General features: G+C 42.9%; 1 long non-coding RNA gene across 1 annotated transcript in view; it reads left to right on the plus strand.

The window, feature by feature from the left end:
- LOC144817889 (uncharacterized) overlaps positions 1 to 22,730 on the plus strand; it is a 100,358-nt gene that overhangs the window by 47,149 nt on the left and 30,479 nt on the right. Inside the window, exons 2-3 of the long non-coding RNA XR_013606994.1 lie at positions 7,894 to 8,162; positions 8,609 to 8,877. This is a non-coding gene — a long non-coding RNA (uncharacterized LOC144817889). The remainder of the gene's footprint in view (positions 1 to 7,893; positions 8,163 to 8,608; positions 8,878 to 22,730) is intronic.

Below are 22,730 nucleotides of genomic sequence, written 5' to 3' on the forward strand. Positions count from 1 at the left end.
TTTTTTTAACTTTGTTTTTCATATGCTGCTACTGCTAGTGTGGTACCACTCCTACTAAAACCACAACAACGGAATTTCGGTCCGGGATGGCGTAATCGCCATTTGCCATGCAGCCAGCGCTGTGCCTAGCTCTATTCTCAAACACAAATCACAGGTAAGATAAGCATTTTGGGGAGGTAGAATAATGGGCTAGGACTCGGAGGAGAGACTGACAGTAGTACTAGTAAAGTACTAGTAGGCCAATTGAATTCACTAACTGTGTTAGTGGCTCTTTTGAACATTTTTGGACATTTTAGATAATTCATGCTGGTAAGTTTGAGGAAACCCCCGCCCACCACCCACAAAATAACATCAACGCATACACTATGTTGAAGTATGTAACATAAATATTTATATATTTACCCTAACAAAAATAAACTAGTCCCCCCCCTCCCTAACCCAAACAATTGTCCATTTCAAATAGTCCTCTGAAAAGTCCCAAATAATACCCAACTCCCGATTCCCACCCCCCCAACAGTCTTTAAAAAAGGGACAAGGGACACAGTCACTTCCGGTGGTGTGTGGACAGGCGGTCCCGCCGCTCCTTGCGGAGGTCCCGGAGCTGTTGCTCAAGATTGTCCACCTTGCGCTCCAGGTAGTCCACTCTGAGGCGTAGGCGGTGCAGGCGTGCCATCTAGGCTCTGGGGGGGCCAGCTGCTGGTGTTGTTGCAGCTGAGCGGCGGCGGGGGGCTGTCCGAGCACGGCGCCGTGTTGGAGGCTGCTGGCTGGTGGACACGGGGGCACTGGAGGAGGTTGTTGACACCCCCTCCTCCTGTTCCCGAGCCCACAGACGGCGATATTCCACACAAATGGCCTCCAGCTTCCGGGCCCTGGCCCGGACAGCCATCTCCTGTCTGGTGAGCTTTTTTGGAGCATCTGTATGAAGAAAGAAAGAAAAATAATGTAACAAATACTCTTTAACAATAACACAAAATTAAATAATTCAACAGAAAGTAGTCTCACAGTAACACTAGCAATTTGCAAGCACAGTATAACATTTTGGCATGTATCTTTCCGCTGTCTTTGTAGGCCTGTAACAGTGGGAGTTTCAGGAATTCTACTACCAGGCAGCACTATGGACTCAATACATAGTCAGAGAGTCAGAGAGTACACCAGTATTCTTCTTTTTTTCTCTAGTTTTACGAAAGAAATTACTTGTACGTGAACTTGTGGTAGCCGGCATAATGCCAGCTCAGTCAGCTTGCACCCAAGAAAAAGAGACACAAGCCATGATGACGCAGACTTGCATGCATTACTTTAAGCAGTGCATGCAGGTGTGGATAGGGAAGCGCTTACTTTTGTATAGGGGTGGCACTGGCCATATTCGGTTACATCAAGGGCTACTGCTCAATGTAATTTATATTTCGCACTGCCCCCCCCTGGGCCTTCAGTACTACAAAAGGAAAATGAAGATTTTTCATTTCTGATCATGTATCCAGCCGATCACATGATCTCTTTGCTTATATGATAGATGACTTTAGGTTCTATGTTGTCATAGATTGAGTGAACAACAGCGATAGTCCACCCATGATTAACACAGCAGAAAGAAAATTATGAACATAGGGAGTGAGTGTGGTAACCATAATTGTCGGAGGAAGGGACTTGACTTGATATAATTGTCAACTATACAATACATACACAATATATGCTGTGCTTGCAAAGTAAACTACTGTACTGTTACTTTAGGCAAGGGAGAGTTTCTGAACAATCACAACTTGTAGTATTTGGATTTCTGCTGCTTTGCTACTCTGGCACGGACATGCTGTTCGAACAAAGTAACACTCTTCATGCACTGAGCGTCTGCTCTACATACACCTCTGCTATGTATGAGGAAGAAGATACCATCCAGGCTTCCAAAGTAAACGTCTATCATTCTTCTTAATGTCTCAACTGTAACAACTTTACTTTTTCTCAACAACCAAATAACACCCTTTTCATTTTATTTGGTAAACCACCATCTTGACTTGCATTTGAGTTTCACCCAAATGATATATTGCATTGCACACCACACATGAATTTTCTGATTCACCCACACAGGCAGTCATTTTTTCTTTCTCCTCCAACCATCCTTGCTTCAAGCAGCCATGCATCTGATTCCTTCCTATCAGCCACCTCTGCCTGCATTCAAAAACACGTATCATTCTTTACAGTCATAAATGTTACGACTCGCTCGTCCTTCCATTGACCCTAAGTTCTTTCCCTTTTCGTTTATCACATCCCTCAAGTTCATCTGATATGACTTGGCTTCACGATAAAAGTTTCCCAGCTGATTTGAAGTCAAATAGAGGGGGCCACTGCTTACTCGAGAACTACCGCCGCTAATGCTATTGCTAAGTCAAGGGTGACTGTCTTCTCTGTGATTGGCTAAAATGTAGTTCTAAATCAGTAACTGTTCTTAACAGTACAGTGTACTTGTAGTAGTGTACTGTCTACTGTACAGTACATCATACACTCCTTTGCGAGCCTACTCTAAAGTGTCAATAAGTAAGGAGTATAATAATAACTTACCACCGTCCGCCGCTGCTGAGCCATCCCCCTCAGCTCCTCTGGTGGCACTTGTTGCGCTGCCGCATCCGCCCCTGGAGTGGACCCCTCCGCGCTGCTGGCCCCGGCACTGGTGGTGGGAAGTGCCGCATCCGATGTTGTGACGCCTAGAAAATACAAGTCATATTTTTAGATGCCAAACACCACACCCTATTTCTTCTCGTAATGGAAGAGAAAATGTTAAACAATTTTTAATTATTGGGACTGAAAAGAAGTCACGGTTTTAGGGAGGATGTTAACTTATATGCTTAGCCATAACATTCAACTCTTTTTAGCACCACTGATGAATGCTTGCTCTTTAACGTGCAACATTTTTATAATCACAGACAGAACCAACTACTCCTCATCACCACCAGGAGGACTTGAAGTTCCAACAAGGTGAGGGCTCCCGAGTCCTGCACAGTTACTTCTGACTGAGGTATGTGGAAAGTCGAACTGCACCTATCATCAACAATGTCCTACTTCTCTTGTCCATACTTCTGTATGTGCAGAATAGTCCCTGAAACACTAGCGGTATGGTATGTGCTACTATCAAATCAAAAAGCCAACTACTAGCTTATTCTTGGTGGACATTGACATTTTGTTGTTGGAAATTGTCAAAGCACTTTTAAGAAGACTGGAATAGACAGCAAGGCATCCCAGAGGACTGCACTGAGTGCCTCTAGAGCTATTGCTGGATCAGAGATTTGTTTAACACCGTTTGCCGACTGGGCAAGCTTAGCTACCTACACAGACCGGCTCATAATAATAGTAGTAGCACAGAGAGTGATGGTAGAGAGGAAGGATAAGAATGTAGAAACAGTCTACAAGAAGATCAAAGACTATTTTGTAAAAAGAGAATTAGGAAACAGTTTGGAATGGATAGGAGCTGTAAAAGTTAGGGAAGTATAATTATATTAACAACAGAACAACTTACTGGGGCCAGCAAGAGAGCCTGCAGAGGACCGTTCCTGCCCACTCTGTTCCGCCGGAGACTGGGGTGTTGCTGTCTTCTTGCCCCGGGGAGGTGCTGATGATCATGAAATAAACACAAACAAGGATGATTGTTTTTTTGAAATATTTGATTTCTTTGACCACAATCTAAAATTATCTCGGGGAAACAAATTAGCAACAATTGCACTACATGTATTGACCTATCTGATCTACTCAACTAGGAGGATACTAGTACAGTATTGCTGGATTCGCAGACAGTCTACTTGGAAAGTTATGTAAATCACTAACTAAACCAACAACAAAAAGGTTCTACTACGACTGCCAGCACTCAGCGACGTGACAGACACAGTCCGTCATCATGATTGCAGAACACTAAAAAATGTCCTACTACTAATAACAAGTTATAATATACTCAACCTATCAATCCATCACTATCTCTTCTTCTTAGTGGCAGCAGGAGTACAAAGGAAGGACTAGACTTGAGTCTCTAGTCTCTCTAGCATTACGCAGTTCTGTAAAAGTACTACACTCATACATATTCAGGCCAAATGAGCACAAAGTTGCAAACAAGTAAGCATAGTAGCAACGCCGCTGAGGAGGCAAGAACCTGCAATCACGGGAGCTATTTAAACATTATTTTACCTGCAATGTAATCGAATAGGCAGCATTCTTGCTCTTCGGGAAAAACATATATTAGCAATATAACACAGAGCAGAAGAAAACAAAGTAGTTATTAAATAGCTACTCACCAAGGCCAGGGATCTCCATGCCTAGCAGGTCGAGCAGGTCCTGCTCCCGGTCGAGGACGTCGGCCCACCGGTGCGTCACTTGGTCATAGGTGCGCCGGACCCCTGACTCCCTACGCATGGCCCGGCACACCTTATCCCACCGCTGGCGACGCTCCCGGAGGACATACCCTTGACCGGGCCTGCCCCCTGCTGCCACGGTCTTAGGGAGGTGGCGCAGAACAAAAAATATAAGAGCGGCCACCTCCACCGCGGTGAAAATCTCCCTGGCCACTACATCCTCCCCCTTCAATCGCCCGCATGGGAGCAGGATACGGGGTGCGGGACCCTTCCCCTTGCTCTTCCTGGCTCCCTTTGCCATGGTCCTGGACAGCTGAAAAAAATAGGAAAGAATAGGGAAAAAATAAAGAAAAGAAAAGAGTTTAAAAAAACGTAGCTTTAAAAGTAACCAAAAGTAGACAAAAACACAAAATATAGATGTAGAAAAAGAGAGGGATAGATATTGAGTAAAAAAGATCAAAAAAAAGTTCAAAGAAGAAAGGATTGGAAAGATTTGGGGAGGATTAAAAAAGCATGTGCAGAGCCGTAGCAATGAATGAACAACAAGATGGCCGCGTCCACTGAGGACCGCGTGGGTAAGTTTGCGCGATATTTCCCCCGTGAGCACGCAAAAATGCACGTGAACACGTAATCGCGCCCCGCGCATAATGTGAGCTTGCAAATTGCGCCCGGAAACGGAAATACTCAACGCGGACAAGATGGCCGCACCCATGTGCGACCGCATGGGTAACTTCGCGGTCGATGCACTGCAAGCGTTCTGCGAACATGCAAAAAGCCCAGCGAACACGCAAAAAGCCCCGCGAACACGCAAAAAAAAGAAAATGCGCAAATTCGCACAAATTCACGGATTTTGCAGGTCGCAATTTTGCGTACACACGAATTCGCATACCGCGAATTCGCGCATTTCGCCCATACTTTCTGCATTGAAAAATACATTTGAACATTTGACACCTTTTACACAGCAATATATTTGGTAATTGACATTGCAGTCATGTAGCTCTACAAAACTTAGGCTTCCAAAATTACATTTATAGCCTAATAGGAAATTTACCTTTACATAAATTGTAAATAATACATTTCAAATGTATTATATACACAATATTTAAGGAAATATATATTTTCCTCTTAAAATACAAGGCCATGGAGGAGTTTGCAGAGTTCCACAACCCAAAAACTCTGATGCGCTACGCGGAGTTCCGCAAGTGGCGGCGTGCGTTAGGTCGCGTCGTTCACGCTGATTTTTAGCACTGGGTTTTGGAGCATATGGCACCAATGGAAGCACAAGAGGGCACAGCTTCTACTCGAGTGGCAGCTTCCTCAACACGAACGGATGGTTTCTCAACACCCGCCAAAAATTAAGAGCAAAAAGCAGAGCGGAAATCTTTGGAACTGAGCGTGCTCCGCAAACTCTGCGAATGCAGCAGAGATCACCGTCCACGCCTAAAAAATATTGACAACAGCGGTGTAAATTTTCCAGCACAGTAATGCACTACATATAAATGTTTCTTTTTAAAAGAATGAGTGTCCATCAAAGTATGAATATGTAAACAAACAAGCCCCCATTTTGAGTGGTGTTGATGCACTTAACAGTCACAAACACACTATTTAAAACTTCTAAAATGGAGGGTGCCTGATCTCACAGATAGGACATTTGGAATCAAACGGGCGTGACGGAAGTTGACCGCATAGTGGGCAGTTAACTCCATGACAGACACAGCCATAGGCTAACTTTGGTGAAAGTAACATACAAAGACCAATAGCTGTGTCCGTCTACACTTATGATAGTGCACCTTGCGTACATGTACTTAGCGGTTGGAAAAAATCTTACTTGCCTCCTAACACTGCTGCCATTAAGACCTCCTCCATTTTTGCTGCCGTTTGTCGCCTCTGGGAGTAACAATGTCAGGTCGGGCAGATGAGAAGAGCGCTGCCTTCTCGCCAGAGGAGCTGAATTTGCTGGTACAGGAGATCCTTTCCCTGTATGGACAGCTCTATGGCTCACCAGAGGAACAGGTACATGTCTGAAATGTGAACAAGCAAGAAATGGTTAGATACACTAGACTTACAATTGTACTGCTATGAATCCTAACATCACCCATTGGAGCAATGGAACCTATCTAGAATTCTGATGACACATTTCTGGTGAACTATCTTGGTCGCCTGACCCTGGTGACGGTTACTTTAGAATAAATCTAAGAATATGCATCCTGATCTAACAAAATGTTTATGTTTTAGATGCATTGTCCTGATGAAGTCTGCTGTAACTGACACAGCTATAGACGAAACACCTGTTGGCATATGGGCATCTGTAAAGACAGTGGAATAAAAGACTTCTGAAACTGCGACCACAGCTTTGAAAATTCTGTGTGCTTGGAGCAGTTGTCGGAACATGTCCGAGCTGTATATAGGAATCTGTCCTTCTGTTTGTATCCCCATTAACACAGGATTCAATGTCCCTTTGAGTTCCTGAATGAAGTGTAGTTAATGATGTGAGCGGTCATATATTTTGTTCCTTATAGAGCACAATTATGGGGATTTCTAAGCATTTCACAATCTCAACAAACAAAAACATTAGTATGTGTTGTGTGTTTAAAGCCCTAGATCCTAAGTGGTGTGTATAGAGAGATGTATCATTGTATATGTTTGAATCACATTTGCTACATTGAAAACTAACATCATGGAAATTAAGAAACACATAATATATTCTTTACAACTGTACATAAAAATGTTTTCTATACAAACAAAATGGAAATGATGTTAGCTATGTGTATGCTCCCACAAATCACTCAGCCTATATCAGGGCTCTCCAAACAGTTGTATGGGAGCTACCAGTAGCTCCTAGACCCCTTCAGAGTAGGACACAGACTTGAGGTTGTTTATTATTTGGGCACAAGGTCATTTTGGCATGTAAACGTTAAGGGAAGGTTTTGTTCATGTGACATCAGGATTATCAAGCTGCAGAGAACAGGGCTTGGCAATGAGCAGTGCTCATTCAAGATAATGGGCCAGGCTGGGGCTGCATCACAGAGACAAACAACTGTAGTACTGAGATACATCTATCATAAATATATATACTTGCCAGGTCAAAATTGGTGGTGTGCTTTAAAATATGCCCCTGAATGCTTATAAATGGATGACAGTTGAAAGGGAGAGTTACCTAACTTATTGAGCTAACACTTCATTCGATTTGTCTCCCATTTCAAAGTGTGTCATGTCCAAACTGCAGGCCCCTTACTCATAGTGGCCACTATTCACAGTGCCATAGGTATACATGTTTAGGCTTCAGTGGTTCCCAATCTTTTGCAGTGATCAGAAGTAGATCACATCACAGAATATGTAGGAGCCTCCTGGGCTATATGATGTCACAGGCCTTGATTGGTGAGTTTAGACCATGACATGACACAAAGTGTGTATAAAGATATTGGTTTTGGTCAGCATGTGAGAATACATACGTTGTATGGTATGTTATGAGTTATGCTAGTGATAGATGTAAAACAAAATGTTGTTACGCCAATACAGACAAACAAAAAGTCACCAAACCATTTTTTTTTCATTTCTTGTATGCATACAGGTCAAATCCCTTCAGACATAGGCATATGGAAGACCATCACCAGGAAGGTGCTGACCCTGAAGGTCTAAAGCAGCACAGCGTTCATTGTTGCAAGAACATGGAGGAACTACGATGCTAAGTCTGAAAGTTAGCTCAAGTCCAGTGCGGCCAATCCTTCCAAAATGTCACGAGGGCTTACTGCACCCTGACCCCCCTAATGGCCTGCATTCTTGTGGTGGCCTATTCGACTCTTGATGATCAGTTGAGGGCCCAAGAGCAGCAACAAGGGGGTAAGTTCTTATCAGAGTTTCACATGTTACATGTCTAATTGTTTGTTACAGCTAGGATTTTTCCCATCAACATTAAGGGTGACCCATGTCCAACGCACAAGAAAAGTTTTTGAGGGTGTACATTTTGCACAATGTGTATGATGATGTGCTTTGTCTATTAATTTGTTGTGAAGGATCTCACCTGATTCCTGTTCATAACCAATGGACCGTTCTGAGCAGACACATGGCTGCCTAAACTCCACATATATATAATGTTGTCTGATGTCATGTCAGTACAAAAGTGTGTATTAAGATATTGGTTTTGGTCAGCATGTGAGAATACATATGTTGTATGGTATGTTATGAGTTATGCTAGTGATAGATGTAAAACAAAATGTTGTTACGCCAATACAAACAAAAAGTCACCAAACCATTTATTTTTTCTTTCATTTCTTGTATGCATACAGGTCAAATCCCTTCAGACATAGGCATATGGAAGACCATCACCAGGAAGGTGCTGACCCTGAGGGTCTAAAGTAGCACAGCGTTCATTGTTGCAAGAACATGGAAGACCTACGATGCTAAGTCCGGAAGTTATCTCAAGTCCAGTGCGGGCAATCCTTCCAAAATGTCATGAGGGCTTACTGCACCCTGACCCCCCTAATGGCCTGCATTCATGTGGTGGCCTATTCGTCTCTTGATGGTCAGTTGAGGGCCCAAGAGCAGCAACAAGGGGGTACGTTCTTATCAGAGTTTCACATGTTACATGTCTAATTGTTTGTTACACTCCTGATCCCCAACCGACCCCTGCCCCACCACGTCTTCAACAAGGCCGACTCCATCATCGCAACCCAACTCCGGGACATCATCAACATCTCCTTCAACACCACCACCTTCCCGGAGAGCTGGAAGCATGCCGAACTCAGCGCCCTCCTGAAGAAACCAATGGCGGACCCCACCGACCTCAGGAACTTCCGCCCCATCTCGCTCCTCCCTTTCCCTGCCAAAGTCATCGAGTAGACCATCAACAGACAGCTCGCCGCCTTCCTCGAGACGAACGGATCCCTCGACCCCTCGCAGTCCGGTTTCTGAGCCAACCACAGCACCGAGACCGCCCTGATCGCAGCCACCGATGACATCAGATCCCTGCTCGACAACGGGGAAACAGCGGCCATCATCCTCCTGGACCACTCTGCGGCATTCGACACCGTCTGCCACTGCACCCTAGTACAACGCCTCAGCAACATCGGAATCCAAGAGAAGGCACTGGAGTGGATCATCTCGTTCCTCGCCGGAAGAACCCAGAGAGTCCGCCTCCCCCCGTTCAGATCCAAGGCCACCGAAGTCATCTGCGGCGTACCCCAAGGATCATCACTCAGCCCAACCCTCTTCAACGTCTACGTGAGCCCTCTCGCAGCCATCGCACGCCAACACAACCTGAACATCATCTCCTACGCCGACGACACCCAGCTGATTCTCTCCCTCACCAACGACCCCGCCACTGCCAGAGCCAGCCTACACGAAGGGATGAAAGACGTCGCCGAGTGGATGAAGAACAGCCGACTGAAACGGAACTCAGACAAGACGGAAGCCCTCATCCTGGGATCATCGCCCTCCGCCTTGGACGACTCCTGGTGGCACCCTGCCCTGGGCACCACTCCCAAGCCAACGGACCATGCCCGTAACCTGGGCTTCATCCTGGACTCCTCCCTCTCGATGACCAGACAAGTCAACGCCATCTCATCATCTTGCTTCAACACCATGCGCATGCTCCGTAAGATCTTCCGATGGATCCCCACCGAAACCAGGAAAACGGTCACCTAGGCACTCGTCACGAGCTGTCTGGACTACGGAAACACCCTCTATGCCGGAAGCACAGCCAAACTTCAGAAAAGACTCCGGCGCATACAGAATGCCTCCGCACGACTCGTCCTGGACATCCCCCATCACAGCCACATCTCCGGCCACCTGAAAGACCTGCACTGGCTCCCCGTCAGCAAGAGGATCACGTTCAGACTCCTCACCCACGCTCACAAGGCTCTCTACGACCTGGGCCCCAAATACCTCAACAACAGCCTGACTTTCTACACGCCCACCCGCCAGCTACGATCGGCCAGCCTCGCCCTCGCCGCCGTACCACTCATTCGCAGAGCCACTGATCCAGCGGCCTATAGGAAATATGTCATAAGCTATGCTACCAACTCCACAATATACACTATAAGTTACTATTCAAACACAAGGCCCATTTAATCAGACATGACATATTTTGACCAACTGAATCATGTGGCCTAATCAACCTATTCACAAATTATATACATTTATATACAACCGCGGTAAATGAAAATCATTACACTTAACAAACCCCACTGACTATTAAGCCACTTATGGCGATAAATCTTGCTAATGGTAACCTAAACTCATGAAATAACAAGTCCAGCTTGTTTTCCAAAGTAAGATTTTTATTAGCTATTATTTAGAAAATTGCAATTGAAATCTTTATTGAAGCATTTTTATTAGAATCATCGCAAGTAATTATGATAATTTACGTAATTTAAATTTTATTATTGCAAATGAATTTATTAGTTAGGCATTTCCAAAACCTAAGTCCCTAACTATGCTAAATAATAGGAAATAAAAGAATAAAGTCTTTGAGGGCTCTTACGTGCTCCAAGGAAAGTTCAACTGCACGACACCCTCATCCAAAGGTCAGCAAAAAGCAGCAGCGCAACCCTTCCACGGGGAACGGGTTATTATACCTTTCTACGCTAAGCTGATCTAAGTAAAAGTAAATCTTTTCTGCAAAATTCGGAGTCCCATTGGCTTACAAGTGACGGACGACGTGTCACCACATTTTTCAGAATATCAGTTCCGTCACTTTCTTAGAGTCCATTGTTTCTTGCATTCGAACAACGAGGCTTCCTCAAGTTGCAACAATACTCGAAGAAAAAAATGTCATCATGTCATTTGCTTCCTCGGATGCAAAATTATCGCACGCTCTTTTGCCGGTTCTTGGCCTTGGCCTTGTCTGACTAGGAAACAGTCAGAGGCACATCACGCTCACCAAATGTTGTTACAGCAAAGGAAGCTTTTTCTCTGTAAGGACTCTCTCTTGCTCCGTGCAGAATTTTAGCAGACTCGAGTAAACTAGGCCCAAAGCAGCCATTTTATCGATAACTATTATATAAACAAACACAAAAGAATAATTAATGCGAGAAATATAGTTTGTTCTGTTGCCACCCACCATTGCTAATGATTAACCCATTAGTCTAAATTACCTAGCTGAAGCGAACAAATAAAGCAGCAATTATATCTACCATTCTTCATCAAAACCAACGAAATTCTTTAAGCACCTGTAAAGAATAGAGTGACGCCACATAGACAAGGAAAGCAAAATAAGCACATGTCACTTTTAAGATAGCCGCAATTAGTTATGACATGACAAATAGACAGATTTAATTTATTAATTTTTACAAACAGAAAGATGCAACAATAATGCACGTTTATGAGCACATATGTTAGTATCCCGCGTGTACTTTTCATGTAATGCAACTATAAACTAGGTTGAATTAATACACACAGCACAAAACGTTAGTAAAATTATTTCTTATTATGGAAGTGTGACTTTACGAGTTGAAATTAAAATTATTTCCAAATCTCGCTCCATCAACTCCCTCATCTGGTGATTACCAAATCACCACACCACACCCAAAATTTAGAAAATTTTGATTAAACGAAAATGGTTCGAATTCACTTGTATTAGTATTTCTAAAGACTTGTTTCAGCAAAATCTTTGCAACTGTCATATTGAGCTCTGCGTAACTCCTCTAGCTCTATTTCCCTCTCCTGTTCCTTTTTGATCTTATAGATTCTTTTCTTTTCCTTCATGTGTTTCTTTCTCTTGTGTAACATGCAACTGATTTTTGTCAAAACTATCACAAATATTATTACAAACAAAGGTGTTAGGATCTTGCCAAGAACTGAACCACCAATTTCTTGAAACCAGGTTTTGATAGCCTGAAATCTTTTTGAAAGTCGTTCTGAAAAATCATCCTCTTCTAAGGGAACTATTTCTGAATGCATTTCTGTGATGTTCTTGATATACATTTCAATATTCTTACTTTCATCAGGGATGTAGGTACAGCAGTGCTGGACATGTAAAATACCACAGACTCCTCCCTCTTTTGCCAGGAGTATGTCTAATGCAAGGCGATTTTGCATCACCATAGATCTAACTGCAATGACCTCAACATCCACTAATTGGAAACCACCTGCTGTATCAGTTGACAATCTGTCAACTATTGTGGATAATTTTCTGATTCTTCCTGCATTTAGAGTTATACCTACTAAAGGTATTACTGCCTCAAAAATATCTCCCAAAATTTCCGAAAAGCTTTCTCTTTTATATCTAATTGCATGGTTACTGATTTCAAATGATCCTTCTGTATTTCTGTCAACATAAAACATCTTTGGAAAAACAAGTCCAACAAAACATGTCCCGTACCAATGGTCAGGAAGATTATAATAAGCTTTGTCACCACAGATAAAGTAAATCCCAGGAAAAATTGGATCTTTGCCACCTTTGAATCCCCAACCCCCCATGATTTGATAAGTATCTTCACAATTGCTAGCACCTACAAAGAAATTATCAAATAAAGTATTATCTCTTCTAATGCAAAGTTTACCACTAATTGGTTTGTCTATGTGTATTGCAACCTTATGAAAAGTTTTGCCATTAAGCTTCTCATCCTCCTTCTGCCAGAATTTTGATTTGGTCTGTTTGACCATTTCAATTCTTTTATAAATCGCCCTTCTTTCCTCAACTAGGTTCAGGAAAGTCTTTTCCTCAGCTCTCAATTTGCAGGTTAAATTATTTCTGTAAGCATACTCATAGGTGAGTTCATTAGTAACTAAAAAGAATTCCCTCATCTGTTTAGCTCTTTTATGTTTATTCAAAGCACTCTCAATTTTCAGATTAGCAAAAATCTCATCAAAATTTGAATAGTAATATTCCAAGCGACCAGTCTGATAAAATAAACTAGCTATTACACTGCAAGTCATACCATATGTAAGAGGAAGCATATTGTACGTCACTCCCTCAGAAACAGAAGCTGGCAATTTCACACAAATGTAACAATCTTTGACATCCATTACTTTAACATATTCTCCTAAGAGCCTTGAAAATGTGTTGCTTGAAAAATCACTAACAGACTTATCCTGATGAGCCTCAGGTTTGTGATCAATAACTTTGTTAGCTTTGCCTGTTACACTATGTTTATCTTGACTAACTGAAGCTTTACTTGTCATGTTGACCTTGTACAACTCTTTATTGATCTCAAAAGGAACAACAACAGCTAAAATCAACCAAAGCAGAATTAATATGAGCACACACACCAGTGTCATCTTACAGCATTTCTTAAAAATGGAACATTTCGAAGTACTACGTTCCATAACATAAGGCATTCTAGCTAGTCTTATTTTCAAAAAAAGTAAAGAAAAAGAAAACAAAATTTTAAAATATGTAAAAATCTAAAATCTAAACTAACACCCCCCTTTTTTAATTTTTTTTTTTTCTAACAACTTTTCTTCGACCTTATGTCACAAGTTATTTTCCAACTAAACATAATCTCTTCGACCTTGTGTCACCTAACACAATTTCTTCAGCCTTTTGCCAAAAACAGAAACCAAAAATTTTATCAGATAAGTGTTTCAATCATTGTCACTGATTTCCTCAACTTCTTCTTGACTACTGCTGTTAATTTCAATAACAGGGGGTATAAGTAAATACGTCCATTCAGGAGATTTGTATTTCTGATTAGGTCTCAAAACCATCTTTGTCTTTCTAGTCACTACTTCTATTTTCCTTCCTTTTTCTGCTTTCTTTTCAGGATCTTCTTGACTAGTAATCTCATTCACCTGCTCCTTCGATCTTTTAATTAACCTGACTCTTAACCCTCCGTTTTCATTTGGCCATGTTTCTCCTTTTCTCAAAATCTTCCTTTTTGGTTCAGTCAAATTAGATTCTGTTTTCCAAGATCTCTTTCTCACACTTTCCCTTTGACAATCTTCATCGCTTTCTCCAGAATCGCTGTCAGAAATTTCAATTCTTGACTCAGGAACTTTTCTAATCGGCAGTCTCACTCCGTTAGGAACTATTCTCTGTCTTCCATTACTGGTACTTGGCAATTCGTTTTCATTCTCTTCTTCAATTACCTTCAACTTCCCAGTTTCTGGTGTTCTGTTCCTTCTTTCAGAGCTTGTTTTCTGCTTTTCGATACTCTCCTGGTCAGATATTTCTGTAATTTCAATTTCTTTTTCTTCAATTTTATCAGTTATCTTTATTCCATCTGCTTCATTGTCTTCTAGTGGATCTTCATCTTTTTCAGAGTCTATTTCAATAATTTCCAAGTCTTTTCCGATCTGATTTCCATTCACAGACACGTTTTCCAGATGTCGACCTCTCTGTCGATCTTCAGAATCTGGAACCTCTTCACCTTCTACCTCAGAATCTGAATCAGCTGTTGTATCACTCTCTTCATCAGAGTTTTCAGGTGTAGGTATCGGAATAGTGTGACTCGGATGAATCCACCTTTTTATCCCTCTACACTTCACTGCATTTGTTGTAACAAGAATCACCTGCCTAGGCTTCTGCCACCTCGGTACCAGACAATTTCTTCTTCGATTAACTTTTGTTCTGACCCAATCTCCAGGTCTCAGATCATGCGTTAACACTTTGTCTTTCGACTGTACTTCAGTTCCAACCTGATTAGACACAGAAGCCACGACGTCAGACAGTTGTTTACAATATTCTAAAATTGCACTGTCATTAATGCTTAACAGCTTTCCTACAGGTACAAATGCTTGTCTCATGACTCTGCCCATGATAATATCATGTGGACTCAAACCTGTCTTTTTATCAGGTGTACTTCTCAGAGACATCAGAACAAGTGGAAGAGCATCTGTCCACTTTATACCTATGTCTAGACACATTTTTCCAATTCTGTTTTTTATTGTCCCATTAATCTGTTCGACTATTCCAGAAGCCTCTGGTCTGTATGCACAATGTAACTTCTGCTCAATGTTTAATGCTTCACAGATCAAACTCAACAGTTTGTTATCAAAATGTCCTCCTCTATCACTCTCAATAGTCACAGGAAATCCATACCTAGGGATTATCTCTCGTAAGAGTAACTTTGCTACAGTGATTGAATCATTGTGACATGTGGGGAATGCTTCTACCCATCTAGAAAATAAACAGACAATCACTAAGACATATTTTAACCTGTTATGTCTAGGCATCTCTATGAAATCCATCTGTAATCTAGTGAAAGGACCACCCTCCCGACCTATGGTTCCCGTTCCCACAACTGATTTCCTGTTTGGGTTCATTTGTTGGCAGATCAAACACCTTTGACAAAGTGATTCAGCAATCGTTCTGAACTTGATATTAAACCAAGTTTCCTTAAAAAGTCTAATCATCGAGTCTCTTCCAATATGACCAGGACCATGATACATTCTAGCCATGTCAGCAATCATGCAATTTGGTAAAACTACTCTGCCATCTTTGTAAGTCCAAATTCCATCCTCATCTCGTTGTCTACATTCTGATTTTAACCATGAATTTTTTTCTTCATCATCAGCTTCATTTTGTAAATCTCTAATTTCTTGCCATGTTTCAACAATTGATGTTAGCATCAGTGAATTCGAATCACAATCTCTGTTTTTACTCCTATTAAATGCATAACCATTTCTTTAATTTCATCTGCGTAAGCATTGCCTTTGGTGATGAAATCCTCACCATTCCTGTGAGCTGCACACTTTACGACAGCAATTTCTTTTGGTAATTGTATGCCATCTATTAATCTTTTAATAAATACTGCATTTTTAATCGGTGATCCCGCTGATGTCAAGTAGCCTCTCTGAGACCACAGTTGTCCATAATCATGCACAACTCCATATCCGTATTGACTATCAGTAATTATGGTGATTCTCAAATCTTTTGCCAATTCACAAGCACGAATCAAAGCAATCAATTCAGCCACTTGTGCTGAACGAATTCCTTCAAGACATGATGCTTCTTCAACATCTGCCACTGTACAAACTGAGTATGCTGCTTTCAAAACACCTCCCTCTGATCTCAGACAGGAGCCATCTACAAAGTAGACAAAATCTGATTCAGGCAAAGGTTCGTCTTTAATGTCTTGCCTTGGCTTGGTACAGTATTCCATAACATCCAAGCACTCATGCTCCACATCATTTTCATTAGTAATTTCAGTATCAGGCAACAGTGTGGAAGGATTTAAATTCACACACCTTGCTATTGACACATTATCTGCTCCCAGAATAATTTTCTCATATTTCGTTAATCTGTTGCTTGTCAAATGTTGAGTTTTAGTCCTTGTTAAAAGAATCTCAACTGAATGGGGAACATAAACTTTTACAGGGAACCCCATTATGATTCCTTCGCTCTGTTCAAGACTAACACTTGTTGCTGCAACTGCTTTTAAGCAACCTGGTAAGGCCTTTGCAACTGGATCAAGAACTGCTGAGAAGTATGCAATAGGCTTTCTCAGATTCCCATGTCTCTGGATTAACACAGACAATGCACATCCTTCCCTTTCACTGCAGTACAGTTCAAACCCTTTTTCGTAATCTGGCATGCTCAGAGCTGGAGCTTCACACAGACTTCTTTTTAATTTTTCAAAAGCTTCCAACTCAGTCTCAGTAAGAATAATTTGATCTTTTACATCTGATTTTGTCAATTTCTGCAGTGGTTTTGCAATTACTGAAAATCCGCTTATCCATTGACGACAGTAACCAACCATTCCTAAAAACATTCTAACCTGTCTTTGTGTTCTTGGAGGTTGCATTGCTTGAATCATTTTGATTCTCCCAATTGTCACCTGTCTCATTCCCTTTGCAATTCTATGGCCAAGATATTTTACTTCTTGTTTACAAAACTGCAACTTTCCAGGAGACACTTTATGTCCTTCATCTGCCAGATGATTCAAAAGAGTAATTGTATCTGTCACACACTTGTCTCTGGTTTTTGCTGCAATTAACAGATCGTCAATATACTGTACCAATGTCGATCTGCCAGGTAGACTTAAATCCTCCAAAGATCTTTTTAACAGCTCATTAAAGATGGAAGGACTCTCTGTATACCCTTGAGGAATTCTGCACCATGCGAGGGTCCTATTCTGGAACCTGAAAGCAAAGATTTCCTGACTCTCTGGATGCAATGGAACAGTAAAGAACGCATTGCAAAGATCAATAACAGTATACCATTCTGCATCATGCGGAATCTGATAAAGGATAACTGCTGGGTTTGGAACAACTGGACAGCAAGGAACCACAATTTGATTAATCTTTCTCTAATCCTGAACAATTCTGTAAGTTCCATTTGACTTTTTGATTCCCATAATCGGCGAATTACAAGGACTGCTCCCAATCTCTTTTAAAACACCTTGTTTAATGAATAAGGAATAACACCCTCAATTGTTTCTGCTTTCATTTTATATTGAGGAATGTTTGGAAATTCTATTCCCTGTTTCACTGTAATTTTGACTGGATCGACATGTTTCATCAGACCCATCTCATTTCCTGTTAAATCCCAAATTTCAGTTTTAACTGTCTCCTTTAGTTCTTCTGGTAAATTTTCTTTTTCGAATGCAGGAAACAATTTTGTTTCTTCTGCCTCCACCAACAACATTGTCATTTTGTACAATCCATCTTCCTCCATTGTTTGTAATTCAATTCCCTCGGGAGAGCAATATATTCTACAATTCATTTTGCATAATATATCTCTCCCCAGTAAGTTTACTGGACTGTTGTTGCAAACTACAAATCTGTGTTTGTCTTTAAAACTGCCAATTTCATTACAAGAACGGAGGCTACATTATGCAATGACTTTTAATTGCAGATCCAAGCCAGTCGCATCACAATATAAAGGTTCCAATAAGAACACTGAGAAGAAGTAATAGGCAGAACATAGCAACAATCAGCCTCTTTTAAATGCGGCTCCAAGCAGATAAGTAGCTCATTTCATTCTCTCTCTAGTATTAACCTTTTATCTATTAACTGAATATTAGATATCGTTTGGGGAGGTTTTAGCTAAGGCAAGTTAATTACCCAACATTTCCCTGCCTTTTATTACTACTGTTTGTGTCCCTGCGACACTCTCTACCCTCCACCCTCCCCGGATCTGCAATTTACGGAGATCCACCCCCTCCTTGTACCCCTTCTACACCACTGTAGTTACAGGTAGGCTTACTCCCTGCGTTATTATCCCCTCGTATTGGGCTCCCCCGTGATTATGCCTCATTTCGCCATCCTCGTGATTTGTGTTTAGTATTTGTAGCTCGTATTGTCTGTTAGGGGCGCTCCCCTCGGTGTCGGAGGACTCAGCGCTCCCCTCGGTGTCGGAGGACGCAAGGCACTCAGCGCTCCCCTCGGTGTCGGAGGGCCGCGCGCCTGCCGTTGAAAGCGGAAGAGTCCGCGATGCCCCCGATGTGCGGACACAGCCTGAGGCGCTGCTGCGCGGACACAGCCTGAGGCGCTGCTGCGCGCCCTTCAGTCACGCTGGAACATATTAGGAGCACTCACCTGAGCGCCGCATACCCGTCCTGGCCGCCCGTCCCCTAACATCGCGCTTCCCAAAACAAAACATGACGCGTGACGCGCCTTAGAGGAAAGTACCTCGGCGACTCTCACGCTTCGTGAGTGTCTCGCCGAGGGACTTTCCTCAACCCTACCGAGCGACAGTTAGCTCGCAGCTGTTGGAGGCACCTCGGCATCGCGACCTAGAGCCTCTTACACATAGGATAATTTAAAAAAAGCGCTGGGACGCTAGAGCCTCATTATAGACAAGATCATCATTACAAACAAGATCATTTAAAAGCATACTCCTATCTATATAGCACTTTTACATAAAAAAAAAAAAAAAAAAGGGGTTATTACAATAAATAAGATGGATAATGCCTCTGACTCAGACTCTGAGGGCAATAATGCTACAACCCCTTCCTTTAATAGGGAGGATTTTCGATCCATGATCCAAAAAGAGATGAAGTCCTGTTTAAGGGAGACCTTTGCCAATCTCGCCCCCTATAAAAGACCCCTTAATTCCCAAGAACTACCTGATACGTTCAAAGCGGGAGCAAAACGCACAAAGAAAAATAATAACATCCCTACGGGAATGCAGGTGAGCACGGGAGGTCCTAGCACCTCTGATATTGTTGGTGGTCTTGGCACCACAAAATCCTTGGGAGGTCCTTACACCTCAAATAATAGAGATGTCTTCTATGACTCACTTTCTTCGGGTGCCCTTTGCGGCCCAAATACCTTGGACGCCCTTAGCGGCTCACTACCCCAAAGTGCTCAATACTACCGAGATGGCTCTGATGATGACGATGACATGGATCCAGACGAATACGTCCTGGACCTTGATGACGGGGATGTTGACCCTTTCGATGAGGAGGATGAACTCCCCTCTACATCTAAAGACTCTATCCTAAACCCCCTGGGAGAAGAGATGTTCTCCCCCCTAAACCTAAAGCATCCCCGCTCCACTCTATGGTCTCCACAGGAACACGTATCTAAATTTATCAAAAAATGGATCCGTTTCCCTCTCGAAAGAGGGACAAGAAATATCCTAAGAGCCGAGTGCTCTAGACCCTCAATCGAAGAAAAGGCATGCTATGCCCCTAACATGGATCCTGAGCTAATTAAATATCTCTTTAGACTAGGGCGCGACCCCAGGAAGGGTCTTGAGAAAGCCTTTAAAGGATGCCAGGATCGTCTGCTGGACGTACTGGGTCCACTAAGCAGGATTCTCGACTCCGCCGAGGAGTGTTACCTCAAAGGCACCCAACTTGATACAGACCTCATAAGGGGTTGGAGTCAAAGAGCCCTCATCCTCCTTGGTAATGCCAACTCCAGCATTAACGCTGAGAGACGTAGACTAATCCTCTTTAAACTAGATCCTAAACTTACGGACATGGCCGACAAAGAGCCATCCTCAAATCCAAAAGGCCTGCTCTTTGGCGAAGAGCTCATAAGATCTCTAGGGAAATACGTCTCGACCTTTACTGCACTTGACAAGGCACAAAAGAGCATCAAACGAGTCTTCAGCAATAATGTTTTCGGGAGGGCCGGAAGAAGGGGCCTTTCTTCCGGCCGATTCAAACAGAGGCCCTATCAGAGATCACGCCCTTATGGAAGAGGCGGACAACAAAATAATTACAACAACGGCTTCTACCGCGGAAGAGGAAACAGAGCCAGAGGTGCACGATCACGAGCTTCCTTCGCGTCAAACCCTCCAAGTAAGTCTCCAACTTTCACCTCCCCCTTCTACCCCTCCAAAGGTGGGAGGGAGACTCAGCCTTTTTTCAAAAAAATGGGGAGAAATAACTCAAGACCCTTGGGTCCTTTCCACAGTAACAGGCTTCATGATAGACTTCACTCAAACTCCTATTCAAACCTCTCTACCAAGAGATATTCCTATTTCATTAGAAAAAGAAAAAATAGTCGAGGAAGAGATCCACTCTATGCTGGAGAAAGGGGCTATAATAGAAGTCCCCTTAGATTCTCTAACCTTCGTAAGCTCCCTGTTCCTTGTGGAGAAAAAAGGAAAAGGTTGGAGACCAGTTATAAACTTGAAAGGTCTCAACAAATTCCTGGTCTACAGGCACTTCAAAATGGAAGGAATACATCTCCTAAGAGACCTCCTCCAAAAAGAAGACTGGCTAGTAAAACTAGACCTGAAGGATGCCTACTTCACTATCCCGATGGCGGAGATACATCAACCTTACCTACAGTTTCTCTGGAAGAATCATCTATATCAGTTCAAGGCCCTCCCCTTCGGACTTTCCTCCGCCCCTTGGTGCTTTACCAAGGTAATGAGAGCAGTAGCCTCCTTCCTAAGAGAACGAGGAATTCGACTTATCATCTACCTCGACGACATTCTGATTTTGTCTCAAGACCTATCCCAAATTCTTATAGACCTGGAAACGACTATGAACCTGTTAGAAAGTCTAGGCTTCATCGTCAACAAAGAGAAGTCTATTCTAACCCCCTTAAAATCTCTGGAGTTTTTGGGTTTCACCCTAGATACTTCCAAGTGTCTACTCCTTTTACCCCCTTCAAAAATCTCGAAGATCAAGAAGGAAATTCGTCATGTCCTAAGGCAGGAGAACATCCCTTTAAGGGAACTGGCGAGACTTCTAGGTCTCTTATCGTCCTCCATCCAAGCGATTTTCCCAGGTCCCCTGAACTATCGGGCCCTGCAAAGGATAAAAGGAAGGGCGTTGAGATCCGGTCTCTGGTACGAAGACCGAATCTCCTTAGATTTAGAGGCCAAAGTAGAACTGAACTGGTGGTTAGAGAACCTAGAAGCTTGGAATGGGAAGGCAATTTTCGGTTCAGAACCGGATTTTGTCCTGGAATCAGACGCTTCCCTCCATGGCTGGGGTGCTTGCTTCCTAGACCAGAATACGGGTGGTATCTGGTCTCAGGAGGAGTCATCTCACCACATCAATTTCCTAGAACTTACTGCCGGTCTATACGCCCTTATGAGTTTCAAGCACTCAATTCAAGGGAGTTCGGTTGTCCTGAAAATGGACAATATTTCAGCAGTGGCCTACATCAATCGCTTGGGAGGTACCAAGTCTGCCGACCTCTCGAACCTAGCAAGGAAACTCTGGATGTTCTGTTTAGAACACAAAATCGCTCTCAGAGCGGAATACTACCCAGGGAAGTCGAACGTTTCTGCCGACTGGAATTCCAGATTCCTTTCAGACTACAGCGATTGGAAACTGAACGTCGCTGTCTTCGACTCACTAAATTCCTACTGGGGTCCATTCGAGATAGACCTATTCGCGAGCCGTCTCACCTTTCAAATAGAACGTTACTTCAGTTGGATGCCGGATCCCGGCGCACAAGCAGTGAACGCTTTTCTCCAACCCTGGTCAGGGATCAATGCTTATGCCTTTCCCCCATTCGCAATGATCCAGAGAGTCCTACAGAAGGTGAGACAGGACAGAGGTTCCCTAGTCCTAGTAACTCCTTTCTGGCCATCACAGGCGTGGTTCCCCACTGTTCTGGAACTGACCTTCGAAATCCCATTTCTCATTCCTCCCCTGAAAGACCTCCTTACGGACGTCAACGGAGATCCTCACCTAATGACCCTGTCAGGGAGTTTGAACCTTCTTGCCTGGAGAGTGTCAGGAGATCTAACGAAGTCTCAGGACTTTCGTCATCAGCTTCTTCTCTCCTCAGAGAGTCATGGGCACCAGGGACTCACTACAGATACAACAATATCTGGAAATGCTGGTTTCGTTGGTGCTTGGAGAGGGACCTGGATCCCACTCAAGCACCTATTGTTGATATAGTGAATTTCCTCGCTGAACTCTTTGACAAAGGATTGAGTTATAGATCAATAAACTGTTATAGATCGGCGATCTCTGCTGGTCATGCCCTTATTAACGGCAAGTCTATCGGCAAAAATGTTATTGTTTGTAGGGTGATGAAGAGCATTCGCATTAAAAGACCCCCAAGACCAAAATATGACTCTCTCTGGGATGTAAATTTAATTCT

This window comes from Lissotriton helveticus, chromosome 2_1 (genome assembly GCF_964261635.1).
Source record: "Lissotriton helveticus chromosome 2_1, aLisHel1.1, whole genome shotgun sequence".
In the NCBI taxonomy this organism is placed as follows: Eukaryota; Metazoa; Chordata; class Amphibia; order Caudata; family Salamandridae; genus Lissotriton; species Lissotriton helveticus.